Source organism: Mobula hypostoma, chromosome 23 (genome assembly GCF_963921235.1).
Source record: "Mobula hypostoma chromosome 23, sMobHyp1.1, whole genome shotgun sequence".
NCBI classification, from domain to species: Eukaryota; Metazoa; Chordata; class Chondrichthyes; order Myliobatiformes; family Myliobatidae; genus Mobula; species Mobula hypostoma.
In genome coordinates, this window is record NC_086119.1 from 1,736,046 (window position 1) to 1,752,167 (window position 16,122).

General features: G+C 49.6%; 1 long non-coding RNA gene across 1 annotated transcript in view; it reads right to left on the minus strand.

The window, feature by feature from the left end:
• Positions 1–16,122, minus strand: part of LOC134337111 (uncharacterized) — a 42,170-nt gene that overhangs the window by 18,309 nt on the left and 7,739 nt on the right. The window lies entirely within an intron of this gene.

Here is a 16,122-nt window from a genome sequence, read left to right on the forward strand (position 1 = left end):
GCGGAGGACTGCTCGGGCCTCCAGCGCGACCCAGCATCGGCAAAAAAGTTAAAGGAGTTAGTCGGCTCCTTTGACTTGGCGGACAGCTGGCGGAATCTTCAACCTGACTCCAGCGCCTTCTCGGGAAGGTCTAGAGGGGGAGGTTCCCGGCCTGTATATCTCTCGGGCTTACGTCTCCCGCGTGTCGGCGTCCTCCATGCGGCCAGTGTCGTGCTCGAACCACCAACTTGTGTGGATGGAATTTACTCGTCTGCACCCTCGGGTGGGATCCGGGTATTGGCATTTTAACAACCGGCTACTGGAGGACAGCCGATTCCGGGATTCGTTCCGAGCGTTCTGGGTCATCTGGAGAACGGGACGGGGAGATTTCCGCTCCCTCCGGCTATGATGGGATGTGGGCTTCCCACATCCGGTTTTGATGTCGGGAATACACTAGGGGGTCGACAAAGAGGCGAGGCTCTGAGATTGAGCGGCTTGAGAGAGCGTTGCTTGACCTAGAACATAAGAATATTTAAAAAAAAGAGCAGGAGTAGGCCATCCGGCCCGTCGAGCCTGCCCCGCCATTCAATAAGATCATGGCTGATCTGTCCGTAAACTCAGCTCCATCTACCTGCCTTTTCCCCATAACCCTTATTTCCCCTACTATGTAAAAACCTATCTAACTGTATCTTAAATATATTTAGTGAAGAAGCCTCAACTGCTTCCCTGGGCAGAGAATTCCACAGATTCACCACTGTCTGGGAAAAACAGTTTCTTCTCATCTCCGTCCTAAATCTTCTCCCCCGAATCTTGAGGCTATGTCCCCTAGTTCTAGTCTCACCTACCAATGGAAACAATTGTCCTACTTCTATCTTATCCATCCCTTTCAAAATTTTGTATGTTTACGATCCCCTCTCATTCTTCTGAATTCCAGAGAGTATAGTCCCAGGCGACTCAATCTCTCTTCATAGGTTAACCCCTTCATCCCTGTAATCAACCTGGTGAACCTCCTCTGCACTGCCTCCAAAGCCAGTATATCCTTCCTCAAGTATGGAGACCAGAACTGCACACAGTACTCCAGGTGCGGCCTCACCAGTACCCTGTATAGTTGCAGCATGACCTCCCTGCTCTTGAATTCAATCCCTCTAGCAATGAAGGCCAACATTCCGTTTGCCTTCTTAATAACCTGTTGTACCTGCAAGCCAACTTTTTGCGATTCATGAACAAGCACTCCCAAGTCCCTCTGCACAACAGCATGCTGCAATCTTTCACCATTTAAATAATAATCTGCTCTTCTATTTTAGACCTGGAGTCCCGTCTTGGTCCAACAGCTGGGGACCAACAGCTATAGCAGGAATACCAGAAGGAGGACGCACTAAGGAACCTGCAGCTCCAGCAGTCCCGAGGTGCATACGTGAGGTCACGGATCCGAATCCTGCAGGATTTGGACCGTGGCTCACCCTTCTTCTCCTGGTAGGAGAAGTGGCGGGGAGTCCAAAAGCAGCTAGTGGGGTTGCTGGCTGCCGATGGCTCCTCCGTCACGGACCCCGATGTAATCAATAAAGAAGTCCGTTCATTCTATCCGTCCTTATTCTCACCAGATCCGTCAAATGCGGAGGCGTGCAGTGAGGTCTGGAAAGATTTGCCTAAGGTCAGCCCAGAGGACGCAGTGCATCTGGACGCTCCCCTGACTCGGGAGGAGCTGTCCACTGCCCTTCAGCAACTCCGGAGGCGCAAGTCCCCTGGCTTAGATGGACTGAGTGTAGAGTTTTATCAGGCTTTCTGGGATGTCCTGGGGGATGACTACAGCCTTGTCCTAGGGGAGAGCCTAGGCACCGGGAAAATGCCCCTCTCATGGCGGAGAGCTATCGTGGTCCTTCTGCCCAAGAAGGGAGACCTCCGCCTGCTAAAGAACTGGCGCCCGGTCTCCCACTTGTGCGCGGACTACAAGATCTTCGCCCGGGCAATGGCCAACTGCCTGGGTTCGGTAATTGGACAGGTGGTCCATTCTGACCAATCTTACACAGTCCCGGGCCGCTCCATCCAGGACAATGTCCACCTAGTACGGGACCTGATCCACCTACTCCAGGAGACTGGGTCTCTGGCAGCGTTTCTCTCTCTTGACCAGGAGAAGGCGTTTGACCGGGTAGATCACCGTTTCCTGGTGGGCACCCTGCAGGCATTTGGGCTCGGCACACTTTGTAGCCCGAGTTCGGCTCCTGTACTCCGCCGCAGAATGCCTAGTCACTGACAGCACCCATTCTCTTCAGAAGCGGAGTACGTCAGGGGTGCCCTATGTCTGGCCAGTTGTCTGCAATCTGTGCATACAATTCCTGAGCCTTCTTCGGCGAAGGCTGATGGGTCTGGTTCTGCGCGAACCGGACATGGAGGTCGTCCTTTCGGCTTACGCCGACGACGTACTCCTCACTGTGACAGAACCCAGTGACCTGTGGAGGGATGCGCAAGTGCCAAGAAGTTTTCTCGGCGGCATCCTCCGCTACGATCAACTGGGCAAAATGTTCCGGACTCTTAGTAGGCCAGTGGCAGGTGGACTCCATGCCGGAGCAGATGAGAGCTTTTGAGTGGAGCACCAGACGCCTTCTCTATCTGGGAGTCTACCCGAGTCCTTTGGGAGACCTGGCTGGCGAACTGACAGGACCTGGAGACGAAAGTCATGGCCCGGCTAGGGCGCTGGTCAGGCCTTCTCAGGGTGCTTTCCTATCGAGGCAGGGTGGTGGTCATAAACCAGCTGGTGGCCTCCATGTTGTGGTACCGGATGGTCACCTTGCCCCCCCCCCCGCCCCCTTTGTCGCAAGAATGCGGAGGAAGTTAGTGGACTTCTTCTGGGGCAACAGGAAACATTGGGTGTCTGCAGCGGTCTTGAATCTCCCAGCGGGAGTGGACGGACAGTCACTGGTGTGTGTACGTACGCGACTGGCGGCTCTCCACTTCAGGACTCTGCGGAGATTCCTGCACGCCGAGCACCCTCCCAGGTGGCACGTGTTGGCGACTTTCTTCCTCCGGGGGGGCTGCTGGCTTCACGAAGATATGCAGCTACCACCGGCGGGCGTCAGCCGTGCTGCTTTGCAGAGGCTGCCCGGCTTCTATCAGGACCTACTGAGAGTCTGGAACATGGTTGCCTCAGGCCGGGAATCCCCTCCTCTGGCAGAGGGCGGAGTCCTGGCCGACCCTTGCCCTACCCCAACGGATGTTGGTGCGGCTCGGGTGTGTGGAACGACTCGGGCTGAGCAGCTAGTCGGGCCCAAGCCCCGCAAGCTTATGCGAGAGCCGAGTCCACACAACTTGAGCCGTCTCTCCTCGACACCCACAATCCCATTCAGGGATGCAAGTAGGAGGTATCTGTATGGGCTGCTGCTCCACACCCTCCACTTCCTAGCCCTGGTCCACTGTCCCGACACGCCATGGCGGTCGGTCTGTCCACCTGGAGGTGAGGGGGGTCCCCAGTGGAATTCCCCTTACGAGTGTGTTCTTCCCATGTACCTGGGGGATCTCGGCTGGAGGGTGCTGCATAGAGCGGTACCCTGCAATAAGTTCTTTAGTTTGTACACGGATCTCCCAGCCGCATCTCACTTCTGCGGGCTGGAGGAGACCGTGTACCATATGTACGTGGAGTGTGAGGCTGCAGCCCCTTTTCGCGTATTTGCGTGGGCTGCTTCTGGCCCTCTGGTTGCATTTTAACCCCACCCTATTTATATACGGTCATCCAGTAAGGAGGGGGGCACAGAGGGTTGAGGATGTTCTTGTCAACTTGCTCTTGGGGCTGGCGAAGTCAGCCATCCGTGAGTCTTGGAAACGGGTGGCGGGAGGATCTGCCCGGGCAGACTGCCTGGCAACGGTTAGGGGGTATGTTCGTGCCCGGGTAAATATTGAGAAGGAACACGCGCAGTCCACGGCGACCATAGAGGCGTTCCCAGACCGTTGGGCTCCGCGGGGGGCTATTGCCATCATTGACAGCGATGGAAACATTTTAGCTTAATGTGTATTGTCTATTTGTAGTGTAGTAATTGTGTTAGTCACTGGTTTGTATATATACTGTAGCACTGAATTTGGAATAAGGATATTTTGTATAAAAATGGGGGTCAGACACAGAGTGAAGCTCCTTCCACACTGTCCCATCACACACTCCCGGGGTCAGACAGAGTGAATCCCCCTCCACACCGTCCCATCACACACTCCCGGGGTCAGACACAGAGTGGAGCTCCCTCCACACTGTCCCATCACACACTCTGGGTGTCAGACACAGAGTGAATCTTCCTCCACACCGTCCCATCACACACTCCTGGGGTCAGACACAGAGTGAAACTCCCTCCACACTGTCCCATCACACACTCCCGGGGTCAGACATAGAGTAAAACTCTCTCCTCACCGTCCTATCACAGTCCCGGGATCAGACACAGAGTGAAGCTCCCTCCACACCGTCCCATCACGCATTCCCGGGGTCAGACACTGAGTGAAACCCCTTCTGCGCAGGTAGAAAGGGGGAAGAGGTCCTGCAGAGGGAGTTAGGAAAGAGGCTGAAGAAGAGGAACTCCAAGGTAGTAATTGCTGGGTTTCTCCTGGTGCCACCTGCTGGTCAGGGCAGGAATGGGATGATAGTACAGATGCAACACACATCAAAGTTGCTGGTGAACGCAGCAGGCCAGGCAGCATCTCTAGGAAGAGGTACAGTCGACGTTTCAGGCCGAAACCCTTCGTCAGGACATCACCCCGGTCCTGACGAAGGCTCTCGGCCTGAAACGTCGACTGTACCTCTTCCTGGAGATGTTGCCTGGCCTGTTGCGTTCACCATAAACTTTGATGTGTGTTGCTTTAATTTCCAGCATCTGCAGAATTCCTGTTGTTTGTGATAGTACAGATGAATGAGTGGCTGAGGAAGCGGTGCTGGGGCCAGGCTTTCAGGTTAATGGATCAATGGAACCTCTTCTGAGGCAGGGGTGACCTGTACAAGAGGGACAGGCTGCACGTAAACTGGAGGCCAAACGATATCCTGGACAGGAAGTTCACTACTGCTATTCGGGAGTGTTTGAACTAGTTTGGCAGGGGGATTGGAGCCAGAACACCAGGTCGGAAGGTGGAGGGATACAGAGGAAGGTAGATACCAGGGCAGTGAAAACAGACAGGAGCAAAGTAATAGATATGATGGGATGGATAGTTTGAAGTGTGTGTATTTTAATGCTAGGAGTATTATGGGTGAAGGTGATGAACTTAGAGCATGGATCAATACATGGAATTATGATGCTGTGGCTATTACAGAGACTTCGTTGAGAGAGGGACAGGAATGGGTGCTTAATGTCCGAGGGTTTTGATGTTTCAGAAAAGATAGAGATGGGGGTAAAAAGAGGTGGGGAGTTGCAGGATTAATCAGGGACAATATCACAGCTGCACTCAATGGGGACAGAATGGAGGGCTCATCCACTGAGTCTGTATGGGCAGAACTCAAAAGTAGGAAGGGTGCAATCACTCTGACGGGATTGTACTGCAGGACACTGAGGAACAGATATTCAGGCAGATTGAAAGTGTAAGAACAGTAGAGTTGTTGTCATGGGGACTTGAACTTCCCTAATATGAACTGGGACCTTCTGAGTGCAAGAGGTTCAGAGGGGCAGAATTTGTCATGTGCATCCCAGAGGGCACCGAAAATCAATATGTTGATAGTCCAACAAGGCGAGGGGCTGCACTGGACTTGATGTTGGGTAATGAACCTGGCCAGGAGACCAGCCTTTCAGTGGGAAAGCAGTTAGGGAACAGCGACCACAACTTCTTAAGGTTTAGAATAGCTACAGATAAGTATCGACCTTGTGGGAGAGTATTAAAGTGGAGCAGAGAAAATTACGAGAACATTAGACAGGAACAATGGCACAGAGCACATGACAGGTATGTTCCAATAGAAGGTAGAACAATGATGGCATGAAAAAGAGAACCTTGGATATTGAGGGAGGTGATGCATTCAGTCAAGAAGAAAAAGGAGAAGTATGTAAAACTTATGGAGCCAGATTCAAACAGATTCTAAAGAAGTCAAAAAGAACTCAAGAAGAGAATTAGGAAAGACAGAAGGGGCCATGAAAAGTTCTTGGCAAGTAGGATTAAAGAAAATCCCAAAGGTGCAATCGTTCATCAGGACTCATCGGGTGAGTGACCTGCTGACTTCCTCCAGCATCTTGTGAGTGTTCCAGCATCTGCAGAACCTCTTGTGTCTCTGTTTTCTTCAAAGTTACCAGCAGAGAGGCTGCAGTAAGAAGACTCATTGGGCAGATGAGTACCACGTGGTCTCACCTAACACAAGGGGACTTCCACCTCCTTCCACCTCTCTATCCTCATCCCCTCGCACCAAACAGCAAACTCTCACAGCAATTCCATCCCCACCCCAAAACTCAACCCTCCCCTCCTCCCACTCTACCCTTTCCCTCCCTCCAAACCTCACTCATCCACCCCAATGCCATCCACTCCAGCCTCACCTCCCACCACAGCCCCAGCTGGGTGGGAGGGGAATGACCAAGGGAGGAGAGGGACCAGCAGAGGAAGACTCATCCTCTCCATGTCCCTCCTTTCCCAGTGATCTTCACACCCTGCACCCACCCCCCCACAGCCTGACCCTGGGGAGCCCAACACCCCACGAGTGCCCAGTCTGTGATCTCTTCCCATCCCACTCCTAGGGACTGGGAATAGAAGCAGATACATTCAGAGACAGTCTCCCCTTCCCCTCCAGAGATGGAGGAGGCCCCAGGGTGGTGGCTCAGCCAGTGGATGCTTCCAGTGCCCTGAGCGAGGAGGACAATGGGTGCCTGGTATGAGCCCCAGGATGAGGGAGGATGCAGACAGAGGCATCTTATGGATACAGGAGCAGACAGGGAAAGGGAGAAGAGGAATTGTGTATATGCAGGCAAGATTGGTCAGTACAGATATGATGGCTGATAGGTCTGTTTTTGTGCTGTAGCATCCATCCACTCATCACCCGGTCCCCTCCTCACATCTGTGCAGTGGGCATGTGGACGTTTGAATGCTCTCTGCCTGGCACAGTGACCAGTGGGCAGGTGGGCATTGGGATGCCCTCTGTGGCGCAGTGACCGGTGGGCAGGTGGGCATTGGGATGCCCTCTCTGTGGTGCAGTGACCAGTGGGAAGGTGGGCATTGGGATGCTCTCTAGCTGGCACAGTGACCAGTGGGCAGGCCTACCTGGTGCAGTGACCAGTGGACAGGTGGGCATTGGGATGCCCTCTACCTGGCGCAGTGACCAGTGGGCAGGTGGGCATTGGGATGCTGTCTCCGTGGCACAGTGACCAGTGGGCAGGTGGGCATTGGGATGCTTGCTCCCTGGCCCAGCGACCATGGCTGTAGACTGTTACCAACGTTACACTCACAGTAACGATCTAAAGCCACGGTCACCGTGCAGACAGGGATGGGACAGGACCTGCACAGGCTGTGCAGGCTTAGGCTCCTTCCAGTCCCCACCTTATCCCTATCCCACCCACCGCACTTGTCCCCCCCCCCAAATAAATGTGAGGGGTGGGAGTGAGTAAGAGGGTGGGAATGAGGGAGAGGTTGAGGGGAGGGTTAGAGTCCGAAAGGCACAGAACTGAAACAGGCCCTTCAGCCCGGCTTCTCCATGCCAACCAATTTATCTGCCCCAGCTAGTCCCATCTGCCCATTTCCTCAAAATTCCTCCTATCCATGTACAGAATCTGTCCAAATGTCTGCCCCCATATCCCCACCACCCTCCAAGTGAAAACCAGCCCCTCAAGTCTAGTTAGCGTACTTTATCTCTGCCTCTTTTGATTTTATAACTGTGTCAGGGTCAGCCCTCGACCTCCTTTACCCCAGGAAAAACAGCCCCAGCCTATCCCGTCTCTTCTTATAACTCAAGTTCTCCAGTCTTGGTAACATCTCGGTGAAATTTTTCCGTAACCTGCCAACTCAATTTCCATAGCAGGGTGAGCAGAACTGTATGTAGTACTGCAAGTTCGGACTTACCAGCACCTTATATAGCTGTCACACAACATACCAACCTCTCCTGAGCAACAAAGGCAAGCATGCCAAACGCCTTCTTTATCATCCTGTCTACTTCTCTCACCTCTTTCAAGGAACTAATTGTTTGCATTCTTAGGTCCCTCTGTTCTATAACACAATCCAGAAGTAGTAGTGCAAAGTAGTGCAATCACTCCATTTGAGCACGATGTTCTCACAGGGGGTTGTCTATTGCTGGGTCCTCAGGAGCTGGCTCAGGATCCAGGATTCACGTACTTTGGTGTAATGTGGGCAAGGGTAAGTGGTGGCCGTGGCCAGTATTTCAGTCTTTTGGTTGTTCAGTCTCTCCTTCCGCAGCTGCCGCCTGTTCCCTGCGGCGCAGAGGAGGTCGCTCTCCTGTAGCACAGCTCCCTCTTAAAACAGATTCCTCCAGGTGTATCTATTAGACCATAAGACACAGGAGCAGAAGTAGGCCATTCAGCCCATCGAGTCTGCTCCACCCTTCCATCATGGCTGATCCTGGATCCCACTCGGCCCCATACACATGCCTTCTCCCCATATCCTTTGATGCCCTGACCGATCAGGAAACTATCAACTTCCACCTTAAATATACTCCTCTGGACAAATGAGTGCAATGTCTTCCCGGTTTTTGGATGTAATGTTGAATTTCTTCAGGCGGATTTTGATGTTAACCTTGAACCAATTCTCTTGCCCACCAGGGGCTTGCTGACCTTCCTTCAACAGTTCTGGGGAGGGGAGACACGAGTTAGGCACCTGGATGACATGACCTATCCATCGGAGTTGGTGGTGCTTTATCGTGGTGCAGACACTCCCCAGAATCCTGCCATTCACTGCACATGTCCTGACCTGCTTCTCCTCCCAAACTGCAACACTCATATTTATCTCATGTAAACTATCTCTCATCCCTTGTTGCCCTGGCCCAGGTGGAGATCCTGGACAACCTTCTTCACAGTCCACCACATCATCAGTTTTGGTGCACCACAAATTTACTAAATGTCCCACCTACAGTCTAATCAAAATGGTTAATATAGATGGCCAACAACAATGGGTTCAGGACTGATTCCTGTAGCATATCAGGTCTCCAGTCTGAAAAGCAACATCCCATGGCCACTCTCTCACTCCTACCATCAGGCCAATTTTGCAGCCAATTGTCTGGATCAACATGGAGCCCACATGATCTCACCTTCTGGACCAGCCTACTATGCGGGATTTTGTCTAAGGCCTTGAAAGTCCATGTGGACAATATCTACCTCAATCTTCTTGGTCAACCCTTCAAAAAATAACTCTAACAGTCATAGAACTCTACAGCACAGAAACAGGCCCTTCAGCCTGTCTAGTCCTTGCTGAAATGTTACTCTGATTAATCCCATTGATTTGAACCTGGAACATAACTCTCCATACCCCTCCCATTCACGTACTTATCCAGACTGATCTTAAATGTTGAAATCAATTCTACATCCACCACTTCCACTGGCAGCTCATTCCACAACTTCAACATAACATCACAATCAGTCTGGAGTATAATTTTATGCCAAGTCTAAACAGTCCTTGCCCTTTGACATGCAGGTACAGCCTGACACTCAGAATCCCCGTCAGTGAACTATCCTGCCACTCCTGCCAGGCTCACAGCTTTGTCCTTGCAGCCTTTCGTGAATAAGACACTTTTGGAGTACTCTGCAGATGGAACAGGAGTGTTCCAGCACAGGTCCAACAAAGAGCTTGAAAAAACAGCGTTTTCCGACAGGGTTTGTCCAGTGGACTACCGCGCAGACGCAACAGGAGCGTTCCCACCGCATAGGTCCGATAAGGATTTTTGACAGGAAACCCAGTGTCTATAAAAGTGAGGGACCGTCTGGTGGAGCAGTTGTTGTTGGAGTAGTGTGAGGCAGAGTAGTAAGGCTTTGGCTCAACAGGCAGAGGCAAGTCCATTCTCTATTTCTTATTTAACTCTAGAGAGAATCGGGGGTATGTCTACGCAGCCAGTGTTCTGTTCCGGGTGTCAGATGTGGGATTTCCAGGAGATTCCCAGGCTGCCTGATGGCCACATCTGCATTGGTTGCTTCAAGATGCAGCTCCTCAGAGACCGCGTTGGGGAACTGGAGCTGCAGTTTGATGATCTTCGGCTTGTTAGGGAAAGTGAAGAGGTGACAGACAGGAGCTACAGAGAGGTAGTCACCCCAAGGCTATGGGAGACAGATAAATGGCTGACTGTCAGGAGAGGGAAGAGGTATTTCAGATAGTGGAATACACTCCTGTGGCCATCCCCCACAACAATAAGTACTCCATTTTGAGTACTGTTGAGGGTGGGGTGGGGACACAGACTACCTGCAGGAAACAACAGTGGCTGTGCCCCTGGCACTGAGTCTGGCCCTGTAGCTCAGAAGAGTAGGAAACTGAAGAGGATGGCAGGAGTAATAGGGGACTCTATAGTTAAGGGGGCAGAAAGCTGATTATGTGAAAGCAAAAAGGAAACACAGATGGTAGTTTGCCTCTCAAGTGACAGGGTCCACAGTGTTTCTGAACACATCCACAATATCCTGAAAAGGGAGGGTGAGCAGCCAGAAGTTGTGGTACATATTAGTATCAATGACATAGGAAAAAAAAGGGAGGAGGTGCTGAGAAAAGAATACAGAGTTAGGAAGGAAGCCGAACCTCGAATTAGGACCTCCAGGGTAGTAATCTCACTATTGCTGTCTGTGCCACACGACAGTGAGGATAGGAATAGAATGAGGTGGCAGATAAATGTGTGGCTGAAGAATTGGAGCACGTGGCAGGGATTCCGATTTCTGGATAATTGGGATCTCTTCTGGGGCAGGTGGAACCTATTCATTGTGGATGGGTTGCCCTTGAATCTGCGGGAGACCAATATTCTTGCGGGCAGATTTACTAGAGCTTTTGGGTGTGGTTTAAACTAACATGGCAGGGGAGTAGGGACCCGGATGACAGAGCTGAGGATGAGCCAGCGGGTTTACAAGTAGATGACGGGTGCAACACGAATGTAAGGAAGGACAAGCCAATGATTGGGAACAAATGCAAACAGAGCAAAGAGTTAAATTGTACCACAGAGGCAAAATTCAAAAGGGCAAAGAATGCAGGACTGAAGGTGCTGTATTTAAATGCGCATAGCATTTGGAATAAGGTGGATGAACTCATGGCACAACTAAAGATTGGTCGATAGGACGGTGTGGGCATCACTGAGCCGTGGCTGATAGGCGGTTATAGTTGAGAGCTTAACATCGAAGGATAGGCTTTGCATTGAAAGCACAGGCAGGAAGGCAAAGGCAGTGGTGTGGCTCTGTTGGTAAGAGATGGAATTACATCTTTAGAATGAGGAGACGTAGGATCAGAGAATGTTGAATCTTTATGGGTCGAGTTAAGAAATTGCAAAGGAAAAAAAAACATTATAGGAATCATAACTAGGCCTCCAAATAGTAGCCAAGATGTGGGGTTGAGATTGCAAAGGGAGCTGGGAAAGGGTATGTAATAAGGGTAATGACACAATTGTAATGGGGAACTTCAATATGCAAGGGGATTGAGAAAATCAAGTTGGTGTCAGATCACAAGAGAGGGAATTTGTTGAATGCCTGTGAGATGGCTTTTTGCAGCAGTTTGTGCTTGAGCCTACTTACTGAAAGGCTATCTTCGACTGGGTGTTGTGTAATAACCCAGATCTCATTAGAGAGCTTAAGGTAAAGGAACCCTTACTAGGCAGTGATGATATAATATGATTGAATTCATACTGCAATTTGAGAGGCAGAAGCATAACTCACATGTATCAGTAACACAGTGGAATAAAGGGAACTACAGGGGCACGAGAGAGGAGCTTGCCCAGGTAGATTGGAGGAGGATACTGGTGAGGATGACGATAGAGCAGAGATGGCTGAATTTTCTGGGAATAGATCACAAGGCACCGGATAGACATGTCCTACAAAAAGAAGTTGTCAAATGGCAGGGGTAGGCAACCATAGCTGACAGCGTTAGTTAAGGACTGCATCAAAGCCAAGGAAAGGGCATATAATGTAGCAAAAGTTAGTGGGATGTTAGATGATTAGGAAACTTTTAAAATCCAACAAAAGGCAACTAAAAAAGCTACAAGGGAAAGGATGAAATATGAAATACAAGGACAGACTAGCCAATACCATAAAGGAGGTGAGAGTTGATATTGGACCACTGGAAAACGATGCTGCTGAGGTAGTAATGGGGGACAAAGAAATGGCAGATGAACTTAATGAGTACTTGCATCTGTCTTCACTGTGGAAGACACTAGCAGTGTGCCAGAGGTCCATGAGTGTCAGGGAGCAGGAGTGAGTGCCATTGCTATTACAGAGGAAAAAGTGCCAGGCAAACTCAAAGGTCTGAAAGTGGATAAGTCACCTGGACCAGATGGTCTACATCCCAGAGTTCTGAAAGAGGTTTGGTGAAGAGATAATGGATGCATTGGTCATGATCTTTCAAGAATCACTTGATGCTTGCATGGTACCAGTGGAGTGGAAGATTGCAAATGACACTCTTCTCTTCTCTTTAAGAAGAGAGGAAGGCAAAAGAAAGGAAATTATAAGCCAGTTAGCCTAACCTCAGTGGCTGGGAAAGTGTTGGAGTTTATTATTAAGAGTGAGGGTTCAGGGTACTTTGAGACTAATGATAAAATAAGTCAAAGTCAGCATGGTTTCTGTCAAAGGAAATCTTGCTTGACAAATCTGTTAGAATTCTTTGAGGAAGTAACAAGCAGGGTGGACAAAGGAGAGGCAGTGGATGTCATTTACTTGGATTTCCAGAAGGCATTTGATAAGGTGCCACACATGAGGCTGCTTAACAAGATAAAATCCCATGGCATTACAGGAAAGATACTGGCATGGATAGTGGAATGGCTGACAGGCAGGAGGCAGCGAGTGAGAATAAAAGAGGCTTTTTCTGGTTGGCTGCCAGTGACTAGTGGTGTTCCTTTGGGGTCAGTATTGGGACTGCTGCTTTTCACACTGTTTGTCAATGATATCGATGATGGAATTGATGGTTTTGTAGCAAAGTTTGTGGATGATATGAGGATAGGTGGAGGGGTAGGTAGTGCTGAGGAAGCAATGAGATTGCAGGAGGATATAGACAAATTGGAATAATGGACAAAAAAGTGGCAGATGGAAGACAGTGTTGGGAAATGTATGATAATGCATTTTGGTAAAAGGAACAATAGTGCAGACTGTTATCTAAATGGGGAGAAGGTTCAAACATCAGAGTTGCAGAGGGACTTAGGAGCCCGCATGCAAGACTCCCAGAAGGTTATCTACAGGTTGAGTCAGTGGTAAAAAAGGCAAATACAACGTTGGCAGTTATTTCAACGGGAATAGAATATCAAAGCAAGGAGATAATGCTGAGCCTTCATCAGACACCAATCAGGCCACACTTAGAGTATTGTCAACAATTTTGGGCCCCATATCACAGAAAGGAGGTGTTGTCATTGGAGTGAGTCAAGAGGATGTTCACAAGGATGATTCTGGCAATGAAAGGTTTAACATACGAAGAGCGTTTGGCAGCTTTGGGCCTGTTCTCACTGGAATTTAGAAGAATGAGGGGGATCTCATTGAAACCTACAGAATGTTGAAAGGACTAGATAGGATGGATGTGGAGAGGATGTTTCCTGTGGTGGGTGTATCCAGAACTAGAGGGCACAGCCTCAAGATTGATGGGCAACTCTTTAGAACAGAGGTCAGAAGATTTTTTTAGCCAGAGAGTGGTGAATCTGAGGAATGCTCTGCCACAGACTGCGGTGGAGGCCAAGTCCGTGTGTATATTTAAAGCAGAAGTTGATCATTTCCTGATCGGTCAGGGCATCAAAGGATATGGTGAGAAGGCAGGTGTATGGAGTTGAGTGGGATCCAGGATCAGCCATGATAGAATGGCAGAGCAGACACAATGGGTTGAATGGGCTAATTCTGCTCCTATATCTTATGGTCTTATTGTCACCTTCAGTTTTCTGACACCTCACCCATGGATATTGATAACACAATACCTTTGTCAGGAACCCACATTTTTCTTTCTTGCCACAGGTGCCGGGGATTAATCAGCTTACTATCACAGAATAGACAGTGATTTAGGTGAAGGTATTGATGGCTTTGTGGTCAAGTTTACAGATGATACAAAGGTAGGTTTAGGGGCATGTAGTGTTAAGGAATCTACCGAGGGGCTTTTATCAGGAAAATGGGCAAAGGTGTGGTAGATGGAAGATCATGTAGGGAAGTGTATCGGTAGAAGGAATAGAGGTGTAGAAGTTTCAAAGGGACTTGGGAGTCCTCGTGCAGGGTTCCCTGAAGGTTCACTTGCAGGTTGAGTCAGCGGTGAGGAAAGCAAAATGCAATGTTAGCATTCATTTCAAGAGGACTAGAATATAAAAGCGAGATGTATTGCTAAGGCTGTATAAGGCATTACTCTGACCGCACTTGGAATACTGTGAGCAGTTTTGGGCCTTCACATGTAAGAGAGGATGTGATTGCATTGGAGAGGGTACAAAGGAGGTTCACGAGGATGATCCCAGCAATGCAAGGGTTAATGTAGGAGCAGCGTTTGATGGCTTTCAGCCTCTACTCACTGGATTTAGAGAATGGCGGTGGGGGGGGGGGATCTCATTGAAACCTATTGAATATCAAAAGGCCTAGATAGAGTGGATGTGCAGGATGCATCCTACAGTGGGGCGGTCTATGACCAGAGAGCCTCAGAATAGAGGGACGTCCATTTCAAACAGATATTAGAGAACTTCATTCAGTGAAGGGTAGTGAATCTGTGGAATTCATTGCCATAGATGACTGTGGAGGTGATTAGTCAGGGCATCAAAGGTTACAGGGTGAAGGCAGGGGAATAGGACCAAGAGGGATAGTAAAACGGCCATGATGGAATGGCAGAGCAGACTCAATGGGCTGAGTGGCCTATTTCTGCCCCTATGTCTTATGGTTTTAACCAGGCCCTTTGGTCCAACTGGTCCCTGCTGACCAAACTTCCGTTCTAAAGTGGTCCCATTTGCCTGCATTTTGCCCATATCCCTCTAAAACCAACCTTCATGGACTCCTATCTCTAACTGAGGGGTCCACATACCCCACACTGGGAACCCTTGCTCTAAATCTTTCTAATCCATTATGTATACTTTTGAAGATCTCCAGCAGCTGCTCCATAATGTAGCTCTCTGCAAGACATTAACTTCTCCAAGTTCTCGAGTGTCCACGTCTCCACAGTAAGTACAAATTAGAAAGGTTTACAATCTCACCTGTCTCCACATAGAAACAACACTGATCTTTAAGGGGCCCTATTCCCTCCTTAGTTTCTCTTTTGCATTTAATGTAACTGTCTTTGCATTCACAGTTACCTTCTCTTGCAAATCTATCTCATGTTGTTGTGTTATGCTCTGAATTTCCTTGTGTATTCCGACACCACCAGTACTCCGCATTGGATTCCCTTGGCCTCTCCTCCACTGATACCTTACACATGCCTCTTCCATCACTGGAGACAAAATATCTCATCATCTGGGGTCAGAGAGGCAAGGGAATGATGTGGGTGAGGGGGGAGGGAGTGAATGCGATGGAAGTGTGGATACGAGTGTGTGTCGAGCTTGGGGCAGGAGATGGGAGTGCTGAGAGAGAGAAGGTGAGGATGAAGAAGGGGCTTTAAGAGCAGGCTTGAGAGATTTCATGAGGGCAAAAAAAATGGAATGAGATGGATTTTACAGACAACATTAAAGAAGGCACAATTGTGGCTGTATTTTAATTAAGATTTTGAGGACACTTGGTATGTCAAGGTTCTACAAATGTATGGTGGAGAGCATTGTAACTGGTTGAATCACCATCTGGTGTGGAGGGGCCACTGCACAGGATCGGAAAAAGCTGCAGAAAGTTGTAAACTCAGCCAGCTCCATCATGGGCACTAGCCTCCCCAGTATCGAGGGCATCTTCAGTAGGTGATGCCTCAAAAAGCTGGTATCTGTCACCGAGGCCCCCATTACCCAGGATGTGCCCTCTTATCACTAGCATCAGAGAGGAGGTACAGGGAGACTGAGGACCCACAGCCAACTCTTCAGGAGCAGGTTCTTCCCCTTCTCGGAATAGACAATGATGCATGAACACTACCTCTATTTATTTTCTTTATTTTGCTCTCTTTTGACAC